General features: G+C 37.8%; 1 long non-coding RNA gene across 3 annotated transcripts in view; it reads right to left on the bottom strand.

Annotated features, from left to right (window-relative positions):
• Nucleotides 1–422: 422 nt before the first annotated feature.
• Nucleotides 423–21503, bottom strand: part of LOC129619662 (uncharacterized) — a 290932-nt gene continuing 269851 nt past the window's right edge. For 2 of the 3 annotated variants that reach the window (XR_008698025.1, XR_008698026.1), the window contains 2 exons: nt 11909–12051; nt 431–506 (listed from right to left, as the gene is read on the bottom strand). This is a non-coding gene — a long non-coding RNA (uncharacterized LOC129619662). Of the gene's footprint in view, nt 507–11908; nt 12052–21503 lie in introns of all 3 variants that reach the window. The other variant, XR_008698024.1, reaches the window with a different exon arrangement.

Genomic DNA, 21503 nt, shown 5'->3' with positions numbered 1-21503 from the left:
ACTCATTAGAAAAGACCCTAATGCTGGGAAAGACTGAAGTCAGGAGAAAAGGGGACAACAGAGGACGAGATGTTTGGATGGCATCACTAACTCCATGGACATGAGTCTGAGCAAGCTCCAGGAGATGGTGAAGGTCAGGGAGGCCTGGCGTGCTGCAGTCCGTGGGGTCACAAAGAGTCAGACACGACTGAGTGACTGAACAACAACATGGCACAGAACAAAAATCATGTCACGCTCAGGATTCTGTAAGTCAGGAATTGGCAGAGCACAGTAGGAATGGCTCACTTACTTTTTCTGGGGCATCCATTAGGAAGTTCCAAATGGCAGGGAGTACCTTGCATACCTGAGCCCTGAAGTTATATGGGGGCATTTTCACTGACATGTTGGAAACTTGGGCTGAAATGATTCAAAGACTGAGACAACTGTACCTGTTAATCAGAGCACCTACAATTGACCTCTTCTTGTGACTTGAAATATCCAGAGTTGGGGTTCCCAGAGGAAACATCCTATGAGAAGGCAACCAGAGAGTGACTGTTCCAAAAGAATCAAATAAAGCAGTGTGGTCTTTTATTATCTAGCTTCAGAAATCACAGTTTCACTGCCATTAAATTCTAATATTAGAAACTTATTTATAACAAATCTCTAAATTTAATCCAGGATTGTATCTTTACTTTTCTCCATAGCACATATTTATATGTTATTATTTACTTATTGTCTATCCCTGGCACTAATATATAAAGTTTCATGAGGGGACAAATTTTTTTATTGTTAATATATTTATCCATTGACATATCACAACACTTAGCACCATCCTAGCACATAAAAAGTGCTATAATCCTTATTGAATGAATTAATGAACAAATAAATGTTCATACTTCCCTAGATAGATTAAAATAAGCAGGATCATTTATAAAGCACAGATACAGTGAATTTTCAAAGTTGGATGCTATAATACTGTGCTTGCAATCTGTGATTATCATAAAATCCTTCATGATACACTATGATATATTGAATAAATGGATTGCATGGTCAAGTATAATTGGGAAACATTTAACGCTAGTTAACTCCCGAAAAATCACTCTGCTCTTTAGCACATTAAAGTCTCAGAAACCCCAGCATTAAAAAAAAAAAAAAAAAAAGCTTAAGTTAAAAAAATTTTTTTAAGTTTATTGTTCATTGGAGGGTAATTACTTTACAATATTGCATTGGTTTTTGCCATATATTGACATGAGTCAGTCATAGGTAAATGTATGCCCCCTTCTTCTTGGACCTGCTTTTCACCTCCCAGCCCAACCCACCCCTCTAGGTTGTCACAGAGCACCATATTTGAACTCCCTGCATCATACAGCAAATTCCCACTGGCTGTCTAATTTTACATATGGTAATATATATGTTTCAATGCTACTCTCTCAATTTGTCCCACCTTGTCCTTAACCATACATCCCTGGGGTCACAAGATGGTACTGATGAACCTATCCTCAGGGCAGCAATGGAGATGTAGACATAGAGAACAGATTTGTGGATATGGGCAGAAAAAGCTTAATTTTTTTCTACTTACTTACTCAACTTATTACATAACACTGTCAAATAGGTAGTTGACTCCCATGGCTCTAGCTTTCCACTGAACACATTTCACTCCAACCTCATCGGTAAAGAATCTGCCTGTAATGCAGGAGACCCCAGTTCAATTCCTGGGTCAGGAAGACCCACTGGAGAAGGGATAGGCTACCCACACCAGTATATTTGGGGTTCCCTTGTGGCTCAGCTGGTAAAGAATCCAACTGCAATGCGGGAGACCTGGGTTCGATCCCTGGGTTGGGAAGATCCCCTGGAGAAGGGAATGGCTACCCACTCAGTATTCTGGCCTAGAGAATTCCATGGACTGAATAGTCCTTGGGATCACAAAGAGTCAGACATGACTGAGTGACTTTCACAGCACTGTTAAAAAAACATTGTAATTTAGTTAGAGTGGATTTTTGGATATCCAGGATGGTATACCTTGGTGCCAGACGATCTAAAGGTGAGGACCCACTCTCTGGAGATTTTGTGACATGGTGACAGAATTCAAGCTAGTTGCCTAAGGTCACAAGGAGGGTTACTGGAAATCTGAGAACCAAAGCCTAGGTCTCCTTCCTATTAGTGAAATCTTTCTCTTACAGCACAGTGGCCTTTGCAGATTCATAGACACAACTCTACCTTGTGTTTATCATGGACAGATGGTTATTCTCTTTTGAAAACCCTTTGAGAGATAGCATTTGTAATCTCCCTCAGTAGCCTGTCCCTTTATTTATCAAGTTAGACACAGATTGCAATAGGGTGGGATTCCATTCCAGAGGGAAAGCATTTTCTTTGTCTGATTTAAAATGTTCCATTAAAAATAATTTATAATAAATTCACAAGCACAGTTTGCACTTGTGCCTTGGCCAATAGGGTGGTGGAGCTTGGAGTTGTGTCTCCAGCATGCACTCAGTCCTTGGCACCAGGCCCCAGTTTAATGACAGTCTGAGTCTTCACACTCACAGGCCCCGCCCAGCAAGGCTGCCAAGCATTTGTCATAGTCATGCACATCAGTCAGTCACAGGAACGGAATGTGAAATGGTCCCGAGCGCGGCAGACCCCTAGGCAGAGGGTTTTCCAGCTCCAAAATACTGAATACTTAAAATACAACCTCTGTAGTGTTTACCAAATTAGTAAAATATGTATTTAAATATGCAGTTCCTCTCTTCAATTCCTAAAAGATTTTAATCCTTCCATTCATTTAGAGATATAACTTCATTTATGTGTGTGTGTGTGTGTATATATATAAAACTTTCCTCTAAGGAGATATTTACCCATTTGTCACGTTATGATAATAAGCAGAATCTTAGGAGGCTGCAGGTAAAATATTAGACAAGAAAGAGCATAGACTTTGCATTCCCACAGGTGTAGTTTAGTATCAGTATTGGCTTCATCAGTTGCTATGGAAAACCTTTAACAGTTTACTCAACAAAGCCAAGTTTCCCAAATTTGAAAAACAGGGACAGTAAGTACAGCTCCACTCTACTTTTATAAGAATTAAAGAAGAAAACATATCTGAAAATAGCTGATAAAATGCCTGGCACATTGTTGGCTTTCAATATATATTATTTGCTGTCTCATATTAAATTAGAATTGTATTTTAAGTCTACTGGGTTCTTAATAGTTAAAGGAATCTCAGGATGATGGAAATGGGAAGTTTTTCTTCAATGGTTATGCTATTTCAGTTTTGCAAAAAGTTCCAATCATCTGTTACACAATAATGTGAATATAGCTAATTACTGAACTATATACTCAAATACAGTTTAAATGGGAGAGAACACCAGCAAGATGGGAAAATATGAGGATCCCTGCTCATACTTTCCCTCAGAAACAATAATTTGACAACCACCCATGGACAAAAGTGCCTTTGGGGGAGTTCTGGAATTCAGGTAGGAGAGTCTGAAGCACTGATGGAACCCAAGACAAAGAAGGGCTGTTTCAAAAAGTAGGCCTATGCCCAGGTAGCAAGCTTGTTGACACTGATCTCAGATACAGTCCTAGAATCAACCCTGTCTCCATGTGGATTGACTACAGCCTCTTTTGGCCACCAAACTGCCACCAGCACCATCTGCCAAGAAACTTAGAAGTCATGCCTGCTTTGGGCAACAGGTCCATTGGTCTTGGTTCTGGCTGTGGACCGTAAGGGTCCTGTAAACCTGCTCCAAGTCCTCTTAGCCACCAGTCTTTCCCATCCATGTCCCAAGGTAAGCATTTCAACTTCATTTCTGTAGATTCTGAAATGTCCATCTAACTCAGTTCCAGCCTCTCTCAGACATGCACCAGAAACACTCATTCCCTTCCAGGACTCACCAAGCCCACAGATCATGGTCCAACTGTGGATCTTCAAGTGGTCCTATAAACAAACTCCAACCCCTCACAGCTAAATTTAGGGCCAGTCTTAACCCCACAGGGACCTGCTGGGAGTCATGCCTGACTATGCCTATGGAGGTAGAGCTGCCAACATCACGCCAACTGTAGATCCTGAAGCAGCCCTGTGACCCAGTCCCAGTATCACTTGGCCATATTCCTGGGCAAGTCATGCCCAACCAAAAACCTAGTAGAAGGCACACTTCTCTACGCCCCTAGAGACAGGCTGCAAACCTTTACCCAAGCCATAGACCATGAAGCAGCCCTGTGACTTGGTTCTCACCCCTCTCAACTGTAGTCAAAGGTCAATCCTGCCTACTTTGAGACCTGCCAGTGATCTATCAAGAGCCATCCCAGGGACCCCAAAAGAGCCATCCTCATTTGCACCCTGGTAGCAGACCCATCCACTGACCTCACTTTGGGCCCAGTAGTAGCCATGTGACTCAGCTCCAACTGTGATCCTGAAGAAAATATCATAATCCCAGATATCCAACAGAAGATACGTACATGCTGAAATCAATCTGTAAAAACTAGAATAGGTGTTTACTTCTTTAAGCACAGACATCAGTACAAAGCTACATGGAACACAAACAATCGGGTAAACATGGCACCAATAAAAGAAACTGATAAAGCTCCAGGAACCAACCCCAAAGAAATGGAGACTCATGTATTACCTAAAAAAGAATCTAAAACGATAAGCTTAAAGAATCTCAACAAGATGAAAGAGAACACAGATAGACAGCTAAATGACACCAGGAAAACTGCAAGGGCAAAAGAAGAAGTTTAATAAAAAATAAAAATAAAAAGCGTAGCAAAGAACGAAGCACGAAACCTGGAGGTGAAGAATGTAATACAAGACTTGAAAATTCATATAGAGAGTTCAATAGCAGCCTCAATCAAGTAGAAGAAATGATCAGCTGATTCAAAGACAGTTCAGTTCAGTGTCTGACTTTTTGTGACCCCATGGACTGCAGCACGCCAGGCTTCCCTGTCCATCACCAACTCCCAGAGCTTACTCCAACTCATGTCCATTGAGTCGGTGATGCCATCCAACCATCTCATCCTCCGTCATCCCCTTCTCCTCCCACCTTTAATCCTTCCCAGTATCAGGGTCTTTTCCAATGAGTCAGTTTTTCGCATCAAGTGGCCAAAGTATTGTAGTTTCAGCTTCAGCATCAGTCCTTCCAATGAGTATTCAGGACTGATTTCCTTTAGGATTGACTGATTTGATCTCCTTGCAGTCCAAGGAACTCTCAAGAGTCTTCTCCAACACCACAGTTCAAAAGCATCAATTCTTCTGCACTCAGCTTTCTTTATAGTCCAGCTCTCACATCCATACATGACTACTGAAAAAACCATAGCTTTCACTAGAAGGACCTTTGTTGGCAAAGTAATGTCTCTGCTTTTAATATGCTGTCTAGGTTGGTCATAGCTTTTCTTCTAATGAGCAAGCGTCTTTTGATTTCATGGCTGCAATCACCATCTGCAGTGATTTTGAAACCCCAGAAAATAAAGTCACTCACTGTTTCCATTCAAAGACAAGTCATTTGAAATTAGTCAGCTGGGAGAACAAAAAGAAAACAAAATAAGAAAGAGTGAAGAAAAAAAAAATCAGACCTAAGGGACTCCATCAAGCATTATGGGAGTCCAAAAATAGAGAGAAAAAATAGTGACTGAAAACTTCCCCATTCATGGGAAGGATATAGGCATTAAGATACATGAAGCTCAAAGGACCCAATACAAGATCAATGCAAAGAAGATTAACCTTAGAAACATTATAACTTAATTCCTAAAATTCCAATAGAAAATTTTGAAAGCAGGAAGAGAAAAGAGCTTTATCACATACAAAGTTATCAGTGTACTTCTCAGAATAAAGCTTGAAATCCAGGAGGAAGTGACATGATATAGCCAAAGTGCTCAAAGGAATAAAATAATATTATACCCAGTAGAGCTATACTCAAGAAACAAAAACAGGGTGTCTATCATCACTAGACATGCCTCATAAAAATTTTAAAAAGTTTTTCAAATTGCAATGGAAAGACATTAAGAAAATAAAAAATATGAAAGTATAAAACTCACTAGTAAAAATAAATATATAGTCAAACACAGAACACTCTAATACTATGATTGTGGTACATAAATCACTTTTAACACTAGTATAAAAATTAAAAGATAAAAGCTTTTAGAATTACTATAGCTACAGTGATATGTTAATGGATAAACAATATAAGAAGATGTAGAATAGAACATCAATGGCATAAAATGTGGGGAAAGGAGTAAAAGTGTAGAGTTTTTGCAAGCAATTGAAGTTAAGTTGCTATCATCTCACAATAGACTTATGAATTGTTTTAGGTAAACTTAAAGAAAGTGAAGTCACTCAGTCGTTTCTGACTCTTTGCGACCCATGGACTGTAGCCTACCAGGCTCCTCCATCGGTGGGATTCTCCAGGCAAGAATACTGGAGCAGGTTGCTATTTCCTTCTCCAGGAGATCGTCCCAACACAGGGATCACACCCGGGTCTCCTGCATTGCAGGCAGACGCTTTACCCTCTAAGCCACCAGAGAAGCTCAGGTAAACTTATGACAACCATAAAAAAGTGAAATATCTAATAGGTACAGAAAGATAAAAGAGTAAGGAATCAAAATAGATTACTACAAAAAAATAACAAGTCACAAAGTAAGTAAACAAGATAGAAAAAAGAGATAAAAGAACTACAAAACAGAAAGAAAAAATTAGCAAAATGAGAAAACTCCTTCACTAAAATAATTAGTTTAAATGTAAATGAATTAAATTTTCCAATCAAAAAGCGTAGAATGAATGAGTAGATTAAAAAAACAAAACCCAATGCTGTGCTATCTCCAAAAGACTCACTTTAGATTTAAGGACATACATGGGTTGAAAGTGAAGGGATATAAAGTGATATTCCATGTAATTAGCAAATGAAAGACAGTGGGGATGGCTAAACTTATATCAGATAAAACACTTTCTTTCAAAATCAGAGAGACTGTTACTGTATAATTATAAAAAAAAATCAATTCAACAAGAGAATATAACCATTATAAATATATACGTACCCAACATTGGAGCATCTAAATATTTAAAACGAACATTCACAGAACTGAAGGGAGGAATTGGCAATAATACTATAATGGGAGGGTACTTCAATACCCCACTTTCAACAATAGATAGATCATCCATAGAGAAAATCAATAAGGCAACAATGGACTTTTACAAGACTATAAACTGAAAAAACCTAAAAGACATATAGAGACATTCCATTCAACAGTAGCAGAATACACATTGTTTTTAAGTGCACACAGAAAAAAATATCCATGATAAATCACATCTTGGGTCACAAAACAAGTCTTAACAAACAAGTCTTAAATTTAAGAAAATTAAAACCATATCAAACATATTTTCTGGCCACAGAGGTATGAAATTAGAAATTAGTAATAGAAGATAAACTGGAAAATTCACAAATATGAGGATATTAAACAACACATTACTAAATAACCAATGGGTCAAAGAAGAAATGGAAAAGAAAAGAACATATATTGCAATAAACAACAATGAAAAATAACATACCAAAACTTGTGGGATACAGCAAAGCAATTCCAAAAAGAAAGTTTGTAGTGATAATTGCCTACATTAAGTTCCCAAAATAAACCATCTAACTTTACACTTTATAGAATTTGAAAAAAAAGCAACAAACTAAGCCCAAAATCAGCAGAGAAAGTGCTAAAGGCTTGAACAAAAATAAATAAAATAGAATGTAGAGAGATAACAGGAAAGATGAACAAAACTGAGTTGATATTTTTGAAAACATAAACAAAATTGACATAACTTTAGGTAGATCAACCAAGGAAAAAAGAGAAGAGGCTAAAAAAACATTTTATAAATGAAAGATGAGATACACCCAATACTATAGAAACACAAAGCTCATAAGAAACTGCTATCAATTATATATATATATATATCAATTATATATTGGCACATTGGATAATATTGAATAAATGGATAATTTATTGAATAAATGGATAATATTGAATAAATGGATAATAAGTGGATAATTTTCTAGAAACATTAAACCTATCAAGACTAAATAATGATAAAACAGAAGATCTGAACAGACCAGTAACAAGTAAGGAGACTGAAGTAGTAAAAAAATAACCTCAACAAAGAAAATCCCAGAACCAGATGGTGTCATGTGTAAATTTTAAATTTTACCAAATATTTAAAGGAGAATTATGCCAACTCTTCTCAAACTCTCAAAAGATTGAAGAGAAGGAAGCACTTCCAAATTTATTTGTGAGATCAGCATCAGCCCTACTCTAAAGTCAGACAAAAACACAATCAGAAAAGAAAACCACAGTCCCAAAGAAATAGTAGCAGACTTAATTGAATAGCACATTAAAATAAACACACACCATCATCAAGTTAGATTTAAGGAGGGTTCAAAATACACAAATCATCATGAAACAATGCATTAAAAGAATGATGGATAAAACCACAGAATTATCTCAATAGATTTAGAAATAGCAGTTGACAAAATTGAATACCCATTAATTAAAAAAAAAAAGGCTCAACACATAAGTAAAGGAGGTATAAAAGAAATGTACCTCAACATAATGAAGTCTGTACCATAAGTCCACAGCTAACATCATACTCAGTGGTGAATAGCTCAAAGTTTAACCTCCAAGATCAGAAACAAAACAGGGATGCTTAATCTCAGAACGCTTATTCAACATACTAATAGAAGTCCGGTCCAGAAAACCATGCAAGAAAAGGAAAAAGAAAAGATATCCAAGTAGGAAAGGATAAAGTAAAATTGTCTCTGTGTTGTCTCGCTGTGTTTCAGATGACAAGATTTTATTTATAGAAAACCCTAAATACACCATTTTTAAAAAAACTGTTAGAACTAATAAACAAATTCAATGGCAGAATACAAAATCAATGTACAAAATCAGTTGCATTTCTATACACTAGTAGCAAACTATCCAAAAACAAATTTAGGAAAAAAAATCCCATTTACAATAGCATCAGAAAGGAATAAATTACTTAGGAGTAAATTTAACCAAGGAAGTGAAAAATCCATAGACTAAAAACTATAAAACATTGATGTAAGAAATTGAGGAAGACATAAATAAATGATAATATATGCTATTTTCATTAATCTGAAGAATTAGCATTCTTAAATATTCATACTACCAATGTGATCAACATTTTCAATGCAATCTCTATCAAAATTCTAATGTCATTTTTCAGAACATTTAAGAAAGAAAACCTATAAATTCATGTGGATCCACAAAATTCCTTAATAGCCAAAGTAATCTTGAGAAAGGAGAACAAAGCTGGAGGTATCACATTCCTGATTTTGAACTATATTACAAAGTTATATTAATAAAAACTGTATTGCTGCTACTAAGTCACTTCAGTCGTGTCTGACTCTGTGTGACCCCATAGACAGTAGCCCACCAGGCTCGCCTGTCCCTGGGATTCTCCAGGCAAGAACACTGGAGTGGGTTGCCTTTTCCTTCTCCAATGCATGAAAGTGAAAAGTGAAAGGGAAGCCACTCATTTCGTGTCTGACTCTTCGCGACCCCATGGACTGCAGCCTTCCAGGCTCCTCTGTCCATGGGATTTTCCAGGCAAGAGTGCTGGAGTGGGGTGCCATTGCCTTCTTACACTGGCCTAAAAACAGACACACAAACCAGAAGAACAGAATAGAGCCCCAAAATAAACCCACACGTGTATGGTTAACTAATACTTGACTAGAGTGTGGAGAATACACAATGGAGAAAGGAGTGCCTCTTAAATAAACAGTTTGGGAAAACACTATGCGAAAGAATGAAATTGGACCCTTTCTTACACCATACACAAAAACTTACTCAAAATGGATTAAAGACTTAGTGTAAGACCTGAAACCATAAAACTTTGGTTGTGGTAGGACTACTCAAACTAAAAAGCTTCTTACAACAGAGGAAACAATTAATGAAAGTAAAAGGCAACTTATGACATGAGACAATTGATATATCTGATAAGTGGTTAGTATCCAAAATGTACAAGGTATTCATAAATGTCAATAGCCAAAACCTAAATTACCCCATTCTAAAATGGGCAAAGGACCAAGAAGACATATAAATGGTCAACAAGTATATGAAAAGGTGCTCAGTGTCATTAATGATTGGAGAAATGCAAATAAAAACCACAATGAAACAGTATTTCACGTCAGTAAGGATGGTTAGTAAAAAAAAAAAAAAAAGACGAGATCACAAATTTTGATTAAGTTGTGAAGAAAAAGGAAATCTTTGCATTGTCAGCGGGGATGTAGATTGGTACAGCCAGTATGGAAATCAATACGAAAATTCCTCAAAAAATAAAACTATTATATGATTTAGAAATCCAACTTTTGGGTATATATCCAAAAGAAATGAAATCATTATCTTGAAGACAGCTGCATTCATATGTCCATTGCAGCATTATTCATAATAGCTTACATATATACACATATATATATGGGGCCTCCCTGGTGGCTCGGTGGTAAAGAATCTGACTGCCAATGCAGGAGATGTAGATGTGATCCCTGGGTTTGATCCCTGGGTTGGGAGGATCCCCTGGAGAAGGAAATGGCAATCCACTCCAGTGTGCTTGCCTGAGAAATCCATGGACAGAGGAGTCAGGCAGGCTACAGTTCACAGGGGTCACATGAGTTGGATATGACTTAGTGAATAAACAAGAACAATACACAGTTATGTGTATGTGTGTGTGTGTGTGTATGCACGCATACATGCTCAGTTGCTTCAGTTGTGTCCTACTCTTTGCAATCCTATGGACTGTAGCCTACCAGGCTCCTCTTCCATGGGATTTTCCAGGCAAGAACACTGGAGTGGGTTGCTGTGCCCTCCTCCAGAAGATATTCCCAATCCAGGGATTGAACCCACATCTGCTGCATTGCAGGCAGATTCTTCACTGCTCAGGCACTGGGGAAGCCCTGTGCATATGTATATATGCATACAATTGGAATACTGTGGTTTAGTCGCTAAGTCATATCCAACTCTTTTGCCACACTGGACTGTTGCCAGTCCAGCTCATCCGTCAATGGTATTTTCCAGGCAAGAACACTGGAGTGGGTTCCCATTCCCTTTTCTAAGGAATCTTCCCAACCCAGAGATCAAACCCACATTTCCTGTATTAGCAGGCAGATTCTTTACCACTGAGCCACCAGGGAAGCCCTTATTCAGCCATAGAAAGAAGAAAAGCTTGCAATCTGTGATGACGTAAATGAATCTGGAGGACATTATGCTAAGCCAGTCATAGAAAGACAAATACTGTATGATCACACATATATGGAATCTAAAGAAGTTAAACTCAGAACCAGGGTATTACACAGTAGTTGCCAGGCATTGGAAGGGGTAAGAAATAGGGATATTGGTCAAGGGGTACAGAGTTTCTTATCCTATAAGATGGATAAGTTCTGATGACCTAATTATAGCTTGATAATTACAGTTTACAGTGGTTGTACACTTGAAATTTATTTAAAAAGTAGAGCTTATATGTTCTCACCAAAAAAAGAAAAAAAGAGAGAGATTGGAAGCTATGTGACATGATAAATGTGTCCAAACTGGGAAAAAGCAGTTAACATAATTTTATGTTATATGTTTTTATGCCACAATTTTTTTTTTAATTAAGAAAAGAAGAAAACATTAGAAAAATCCCAGTTGAGGTACATTCTACATAATACCTGACCATTACTCCTAAAAACTCTTAAGGTCATGAAAATCTTAGAAACTGTAACATCTAAGAGGAGCCTAAGAAGACATGATGACTAAATGGAACATATCAGTAGTATCCCGGATGGATTGGTGGTGGGAGGTTACATAAAATCTATGAGAATCTAAATAAACTATCAGTTCAGTTCAGTTGCTCAGTCATATCTGACTCTTTGCGACCCCATGGACTCCATCACCAACTCCCAGAGCTTACCCAAACTCATGTCCATTGAGTGGGTGATGCCATCTAACCATCTCATCCTCTGTCATCCCCTTCTCCTCCTGCCTTCAATCTTTCCCAGCATCAGGGTCTTTTCCAAGGAGTCAGTTCTTCACATCAAGTGGCCAAAGAATAAACTATAGACATTAATTAATAATGAAGTGTCAATATAAGCTCATTAATTATGATAAGAGTACAGTACTCATAAATATTAATAAGAGAAAGAGTATGGAGGATATATGGGAACTCTCTGTGCTGTCCTTGCAATTCTTCTGTAAATCTAAAACTGTCCTAAAACTAAAGTTTGTTTTTAAAAAAAAATGTTTTAAAAGATTGGTGTTGATCCTTTTGTAAAGCAAGTGAAAGTGAAGTAAAGTCGCTCAGCCATATCAGACTCTGCAACCCCATGAACTGTAGCCTGCCAGGCTCCTCAGTCCATGGATTTTACAGGCAAGAATACTGGAGTGGGTTGCCATTTCCTTCTTCAGGGGATCTGCCCAATCGAACCTGGGTCTCCCGCATTGCAGGCAGACGCTTTACCATCTAAGCCACCTTTGTAAAGCAAGACAGCGTTTTAATATGGATAAGTACCTATGTATTTACTTGTTCTGAAATGTCAGATCTTAACATGGTCGTCTTTTAAAAAGGAGAACACCTTATATTATGTCAATATTTCTTCTCTATCATTTGCACAGAAAATCTAAAAACTAAATAGACTGATTTATAAACTTTTAAACTACAAAAAGGCTGCTGTATTCTTTATCTCTTTATAAAATTATAGTACTTATACTTCAGAGTTAGTATTTGGGAAATCATAAGTGTATAACAGAGGAAAGAAGCACATAATTAAGTGTCTATGTATTAAAACTTTGGTCAAAAGTAGGCCAATAGAATAGTAGATCAGGAACAGCTAGGAAGGGATACATGTGTGATATATACTTATGACAGAAAATCTTTAGGATTGGCTAATTGATAAAATTACAAACTTATAAAACATTAAAGTGTTTTACTGATACATGACCTGCCAATTCCACTCTATAGTATCCACGGAAATGTGTACATATGTTAACCAAAAGTCATTACTAGAATATTCATAGCAAAACTCTACATAACAGCACCAACAGAATACACTACCCAAGTGTTCACCAACTGAAGTGTTAAAAGGAATTGTGATATGCTTATACAATGGAATATGGTATAGCCATGATAATGTTAATAAATGATCTATGACTAAGAGCAATATTGAAGAATCTCACAAGCATAACACTGAGCCAAACAAACCAGACATGAAAGAATATATATTATGTGATTCATTTCACATAAAGTAGAGAAACACAGACACCTTATTTATTATCTAGGGAGAAGGGGGAACTAAAGAGACTTCTGGGTGCTTGTAAGAGTCTCTTCCTTGATCTAGGCATGTTTGGTTTGTCAACACTGATGAGTTGTACACTGATAACGCGTAGTTTCCTGGTGGTACTTTATATTCTAATTAAAAATTCCAAGGACTTCTCTGGTGGTCCAGTGGTTAAGACTTTGCCTTCCAATCCAGGGGGTGCTGGTTTGATCTCTGGTTGGGAGCTAAGATCACACATATGTTGTGGCCAAAAAAACAAAAATATAAAACAGAAGCAATATTGTAACAAATTCAATAAAAACTTTAAAAATGGTTCACATCAATAAAAAAATTTAATTTCAAAAATTTTACTTGAAATTAGTTTGGCCTTGAACCCCATCTTTAAAAATTTTCATAATATCAAGCAAACTCTACTGCATATGTCTCAGTACATCAGATGACAAAAGTTTCAGAATTTAGCTTGTAAGGGTTCAAGATCCTGTAGAAGAAGAAGATACCATGTACTTTAGATTATTTCCACAAACTCCTAAATCAAAAGATTAATTCTTTTAGATCAATGAATGAGAAAGAAAACTGTGAAACCGGTCTGTTGACTGAGCTGAAAATATTTGTTCTAGATTCTTCATACCCTGAACACTCTTTGGAAGGACTGACAATGAAGCTGAAGCTCCAATACTTGGCCACCTGATAAGAAAAGCTCGCTCATTGGAAAAGACCCTGATGCTGGAAAAGATTAAAAGCAGAAGGAGAAAAGGGCAACAGAGGATGAGATGGGTGGATGGAATCACTGATTCAATGGACATGAACTTGGGTAAACTCCGGGAGATGGTGAGAAACAGGGAAGTCTGCAGTGCTGCAGCCCATGGGGTCACTAAGAGTTAGATATGACTTGGCAACTGAAAGACAGCAACATACTCCTCATGTGATTCCATTTCTGCTTATTCATCACTAATAACTAAGGATCCTCAAGACACACTCCAGACTCCTTGGTCATCAAGCCAATGAGAATCACACTGAGAGACCATCTCCCAGGTGATCAGCAGGGTCTAGAGTTTAGCTGAAATTCCCATAACTGAATCCCTAAAACCCAACATTTGTTTGTGTTTCATCCATCTGTACAAATTCTTTATATTTGGGTTTTGCCACTCATCCTAGTTTGTGTTCCAAATACCTCTGGTTACCAGCGTACTGAACCCTAGCCAGTTTGGCCAGAATCCTAAAAGCCTAGCCCGCTCTCTCTGCTTTGGGAGTTAGATCCTGTCCTAGTCCTATTGGATATTGGCTGAGGTGTATTTAAAACTGTTTGAGTCCCCTTTGGACCCAAGAGAGTACGATCAGCCTAATTATAAGGGTATCGTTTGCTGCTAGGTACCCACTCACCAGGCAATGTCTTTTATGCTGTAACTTTGCTTGCTGACCTCCCTTTTTGAACATCAGCCCTAAGCCAGGCCATTTTTCAGAATGGTTTATTCCCCTTTTCCTGATATGCCATCATTGTGTTCCAAGAGCCATAGGCAAAGCTCCTGCAAAATATGGAATCGTGAATAAAGCTCCTAGTCACTGCCTTCTTGGCTACAGAGTCAACCAAATAAAAATGTACCAGTTTACACTATTTTGATTCTTAGTAACCTAAAGGCATGGAAAATTCTCTAAATAAAAAGGCATTTAGGCCTGGCAAAGCCTGGAAAAGGCAGACAATGATTGCAGTTCTACATTTCAACTCATTTTCCATAAACATGTATAATCATTACAAGGTTAAAATTGAAGTTCACTTGTGCTTCAAACTATAGAAATCACTTTATATCAAATGTCAACCAAATCTGCAAGCTATTTTCATGTAAGAAAGAAAAACATACTTTGACATTTCACACCAAAAATATGCTTTCTGGGCACGTTTGAATCAAAATAAAATTATTCACCTTAACAATTCAATCTAAAAGTAAATTAGGATAGTTACATAACCTAATTTGAAAAGACTATAAAATTTTAAAGCAAAATTTTAAATGGCAGAATTCCTAAAAGATATATCAATGTGAGTACCTGGAATCACAATTACCTTTCAAAAGACTTTATTCCAATAAAGTCAAACTTAACAATTCGACTAGACTATTTCCCTGGAATAATCATTTTTCACTGTTTTGTGGCTGCCCAATTATTCAGATCTCCTTATACTGTGTGTTCACTGGCTCCTGTTGATCTGAAGTCTCTACTGTATCATGGTCTACGTGGCCTGACGATCTGAAAGGTGAGCAAATCCACTTATCGTGAGATGATAAAAGGCACTCTTCACAGGTTAGGCAAGATAATAGTCCATAAACAGGTTGATGCAAGAACAGATAAAGATTTACAAGTTGGGAAAAACTCCAGATAATTTCAAAATGAATACATGACCAATAATTAAGAGAACCAAGCTACTTCAAGGCTACTTCTGGGTATAAGTCGCTGTAGGATTGAATAAATAGTTGCATTTCTAAAACTTGGTACCTGAACATAGATAATAGATTTTGGCACAATGAGGTGCTGTCAGCAAGTTTTATAATTATAGAATAACTTTGACAAGTTATTGTCCTAGTCAGGCTGCTATAAAGTGAGAAGTAAAGTAGTGTTAGTCACTCAGTTGTGTCTGACTCTTTGCAACTCCATGAATTGTAGCCCACCAGGCTTCTCTGTCCATGGGATTCTCCAGGCAAGAATACTGGAGTGAATAGCCATTCCCTTCTCCAGGGAATCTTTCTGACCCACAGATCAAACCCGGGTCTCCTGCATTACAGGCAGATTCTTTACTGTCTGAGCCATCTGTGAAGCCCAGGGTACCAAAGATGGTTTTAACAACAACTTTAAGTTTTCTTTTATTGAAGTATAGTTGATTTACAATGCTGTATTAGCTTTGGATACAGAGAAAAGTGATCCAGTGATTTATATATCACTGAATATATATATATAATATCCTATATTTTGTTATAAATTATATGGGGAAAGAATCTACATATAAATAATGCATATATATATTTTATTTTTCAGATTCTTTTGTAATATAGGTTATTACAAAATATTGAGTGTAGTTCCCTGGACATACAGCAGGTCCCTGTTTATCTGTTTTATAGATGTGCTGTGCTGTGCTCAGTTGCTTCAGTTCTCATCAGGTTCCTCTATCCATGGGATTGTCCTAGCAAGAATGCTGGAGTGAGCTGGCGTGCCTTCCTCCAGGCGGTCTTCCTGACTCAGAGATCAAACCTGTGTCTGCTGCATTGCAGGTGGATTCTTCACCACTGAGCCACCAGGGAAGCCCATATTTATATAGAGTACTGTGTATATAGGAGAAGGCAATGGCACCCCACTCCAGTACTCTTGCCTGGCAAATCCCATGGACGGAGGAGCCTGGTAGGCTGCAGTCCATGGGGTCGCACAGAGTCGGACACGACCGAAGCAACTTAGCAGCAGCAGCAGCAGCAGCAGTGTGTATATATGTTCCTCCAAAATTCTAATTTATTCCTCCCCACCCTCATCTTTCCCCTTTGGTAACCATAAGTTTGTTTTCTATGCCTGTAGGTCTTAAACAGCTATATTTATTTCTCACAGCTCTGGAGACTGGGAAATTCAAGATAAAGGCACTGGTCTAGGGTCTGGTTGAGAGTACTCTTCCTGGTTTGCAAACGACTGGCTTCTCATTGTGTCCTCACATGGCGGAGAGAGACAGAGAGACAAACGAAGCAAGTTCTCTCCTGTCCCTTTTCATGAGAGCACTAATTCCCTTCGTGAGGGCTCCGCTCTCAGGACCTAATTACCTACCAAAGGCCCCAGCTCCTGTCATCCCTTTGGGAATTAAATCTTTCAAAATATAAATTTTGAAGAGACACAAACACTCCATCCATAACAGATCTCTTTCCCAGAGCATAAAACTGGAAAAAAGAAAATTTCCCAATGCAGCGAACATGATCTCTCTTGACAAAAATTTAGAGAAAATTGCATGACTCTGTCAAAATTGCAAATATTTACTGTGAGCACACTGGAAAATATATATCTGGACCATTCTGTTTAACAGAAAAACTTTAACAATAACAGGTATCTGCTCTAAACTCTCTTTTTCAAAATTTGCTACTAACCAATGTCTAGTCAAGGCTATGGTTTTTCCTGTGGTCATGTACAGATGTGAGAGCTGTACTGTGAAGAAAGCTGAGTGCCGAAGAATTGATGCTTTTGAACTGTGGTGTTGGAGAAGACTCTTGAGAGCCCCTTGGACTGCAAGGAGATCCAACCAGTCCATTCTGAAGGAGATCAGCCCTGGGATTTCTTTGGAAGGACTGATGCTGAAGCTGAAGATCCAGTACTTTGGCCACCTCATTCGAAGAGTTGACTCATCGGAAAAGACTCTGATGCTGGGAGGGATTGGGGGCAGGAGGAGAAGGGGATGACAGAGGATGAGCTGGCTGGATGGCATCACTGACTCGATGGACGTGAGTCTGAGTGAACTCCAGGAGTTGGTGATGGACAGGGAGGCCTGGCGTGCTGCGATTCATGGGGTCGCAAAGAGTCGGACACGACTGAGCAACTGAACTGAACTGAACTGAATCTTAATGATGGTTTGGCTTAATTTTAAAACATAAGATATAAATTTTCTTCATAAATTTTCTAAATTTTCATCTTACAAATGGGCCCTAAACTGAGTTTATCAGGAGAAAGAGGAAAGGGTAAAAATTATTTCCCACCACCAGAAAAAAATTTATTTTCAGGTCTGTGGACAAGTATTGTTTCCCTTGCTTTCAGTTATCTCTAATTACCAGTTGTAAAATAGATCAAAGACAGGTCTCCATACAATCAGGCCATCCCATGAGTTTCCAGCATGGCATTAAAAAGATATCTGGTGCTCTCTTTTCTTATTCCAAAGTTAAATTATCCCTTACGTGGATAACCAAGAGAATATGGCGTTCTGGAATTCAAGAAAAAAAAAATATTCCAATACAAAGTGAATACAGGGAAATAAGGACATAGATGTATCTTTTGATTTGGTAACATGGAAGTCATGAAACAACAATTTCAGAGGGGAGTGGAGATGGAGACCAGACCACTGGAAAGTGAATGAGAAGTTGAGAAGTCGAGACTGGAAGTGTAAACAAAGTCTTGGAAGGTTGTGTTTTTTGTTATTGTTGTTTGCTTGTTGATCCTCCTAAAGTAAACCCTGAAATGTGGTGGAATCTGGAAGCACACTTGCGATGAAATTAATTTTTTGCTTTTTTGATCATACAGAAAGATTATGTTTGTATTTCTGAATGCTTTAAGAATATCCAAAATGAGGGGACAACTGCTAAAGTAGGAGAGGAAAATAAATATAAATTAAAACTGCCAGTGAAAGCAAAATTTGTAAGAGTTGGTGTAGAAGGGTATATACAACAGGAATCTAGTCAAGTACAGTACAAAATGGATAGTGTGTGCAATCTACTGCCCTCAATGCACAGACTGGTAAAAGAATCCCCCTGCTATGTAATTTGAATTCTAAGATTCTTTTCCAATATTTGATCCAATTACCAAGTATCCTAAGAGCCAGTTCTTCCATTAGCGGGACATTCCATTCCTACACCACCCTCCCTCCATGTCTTAAGCCCTGCATTTTATCTTCCTTTCCATTTCTAGCATCAAGATTGCAATCAAATTCTTGTTCTAGAGCCATCTACCAATTGCCAGCCCTATGTCTGCTTAAATAAATGTTAAATTTCTTTGATTCACTTTAAACGTCTGACTCATGGTGATCATTTCCTGTTTGTCCTTTACCTCTCGAAGGATATCCCACATTCAAATTTTTCTCGGCCCCAAAGTCTTCATGACTCCCTGCACAGAATCACTGGCCTCTGATGCTGCTCCTGTGTTGCTGTCTATGTTGGGTATGTAATATTCCTAAGGGTCACAATTGATTCTGTCCTGAGATTTCTTTACCAGATGATTGTGGCAAGCAGCTTAAATGAGGTCTTATATTCTAACTAAATTATAGAGGCTCAGGGACAGTAGTGGGCTTCCCAAGTCACTAAGTGGGTAGAGAATCCACTTTGCAATGCAGGAGACGCAGGTCTGATCTCTGGTCAGCAAGATCCCCTGGAGGAGGGCATGGTAACCCATTCCAGTATTCTTGTCTGGAGAATTCCATTAACAGAGGAGCCTGGTGGGCTACAGTCCATAGGGTCGCAAAGAATCAGACACAACTGAAGCAACTGAGCACACACTCAGGCACAGTATAATCAAATTACAGAATACAGTCAAAGTGTGTCTTTCTTATTTAGAAAATTTACACGGGAAAAAGAAAAGGCCTTATATTAAATCTTACAAACATGGTTTTAGAGACATCATGTTTATCAGATGTTAGACTGGGTATATGAGAGAGAACCTTGCTAGGCATTTCTAGATATTATTAAGTTTTGAAACAATTGGTAGCAAATGTTTTCCTCCTGTCTCTGAAGACAGCAGTCCTGACAATTTTTAGAAGCAATTAATATAAATGACATAGTACAGCATCTTGCCAAATCATCAAAAATAGCCAATTTTTATATAAACTGTCTTTTTTCATTAGAAAAGAAATTTATATATATGAGAAGGAAATGGCAACCCACTCCAGGATTCTTGCCTGGAGAATCCCATGGACAGAGGAGCCTGGCAGGCTACAGTTCATGGGGTCACAAGAGTTGGACACGACTTAGTGACTAAATCACATATATATATATATATATGTATATATCCTATGATTACCATGAATTTAGTATTCAGCTTCTTAAAATCTATATAAAATTTTGAATGTCTATGCATAATTTTAAAAATCATAATTCTAGTTGATGAGTTTGAACCAGATAATATAAACAACTGGGGTATATCATATATATTCTAAATCCTTACTTACATAAGTCAGTATACTCTGTACAGAAGAAAAAAGATCATTGGTTAATTTTGTGATTTGGCTCACTGAAACTCTTTAAAAGAGCTTCTGATGCACTTTATCTTTCCAAAAGTTATTTACCTTTCCCCATGGCAACAATAAGCCAATGTTGTAAAGTCTGTATTAAAATATTATTATTTCTAGAATAGGTTAGATGAACAAATAAAGAGGATGTGGTACATATACACAACGGAATACTGTTGCTGCTGCTGCTAAGTCGCTTCAGTCGTGTCTGACTCTGTGCGACCCCATAGACGGCAGCCCACAAGGCTCCGCCATCCCTGGGATTCTCCAGGCAAGAACACTGGAGTGGGTTGCCATTTCCTTCTCCAATGCATGAAAGTGAAAAGGGAAAGTGAAGTTTCTCAGTCATGTCTGACTCAACGATCCCATGAACTGCAGCCTACCAGGCTCCTTCGTCCATGGGATTTTCCAGGCAAGAGTACTGGAGTGGGTTGCCATTGCCTTCTCCGCAACGGAATACTACTCAGGCATAAAAAGGAATGAAATTGGGTCATTTGTAGAGATGAAGATGGACCTATAGTCTGTCACACAGAATGAAGTATGTAAGCAAAACAAATATTGTATATTAAGGCATACACATGGAATCTTAAAAAATGGCACAGATGAACTTATTTGTGGGGTGGAAACAGAAATGAAGATGTAGACAGCAGTCACGCGGACATGGGGTGAGAGCAGGGAGAGGGATGAATTGGGAAATCAAGGTTGACATACATGTACTGCCATGAGTGAAATAGATAGCTATATAGTATAGCTATATATAGCTATATATAGTATATATATAATATATAGAGAGAGTATATATTGTATATAGAGTATATATAATAGTATATATATATAGCTATTATATAGAGTATATATTGTATATAGAGTATATATAACAGTATATATATATATATATATATAGAGAGAGAGAGAGAGAGAGAGAGAGCTATACTATATATATAGTATAGCTATATATATAGATATATATATATCTCCCTGTGCTGTATAGTACAGGGAGCTCAGCTCAGTGCTCTGTAGGGACCTAGGTAGATGGGAGGGTAGGCACAGACTGGTAGGGGTGGGAGAAAGGTCCAAGAGGGAGATGATACATGCATATTTTAGCTGACTCACTTCATTGTATAGCAGAAACTAACAAAACATTGCAAAGCAATTATATTCCAATTTTTTTTTAAGAATATTTAAAACTAGTCTTGAACACCACCACAATTGTGGAGATCTCAGGCCATAAAGTATCTCTGACCTTCATCTTTATGTTTGAAATAAAGATAAGAAGTCATTCCCCATAAGAT

Source organism: Bubalus kerabau, chromosome 9 (genome assembly GCF_029407905.1).
Source record: "Bubalus kerabau isolate K-KA32 ecotype Philippines breed swamp buffalo chromosome 9, PCC_UOA_SB_1v2, whole genome shotgun sequence".
NCBI lineage: Eukaryota > Metazoa > Chordata > Mammalia > Artiodactyla > Bovidae > Bubalus > Bubalus kerabau.
This window is presented reverse-complemented; position numbering and strand designations above follow the sequence as displayed.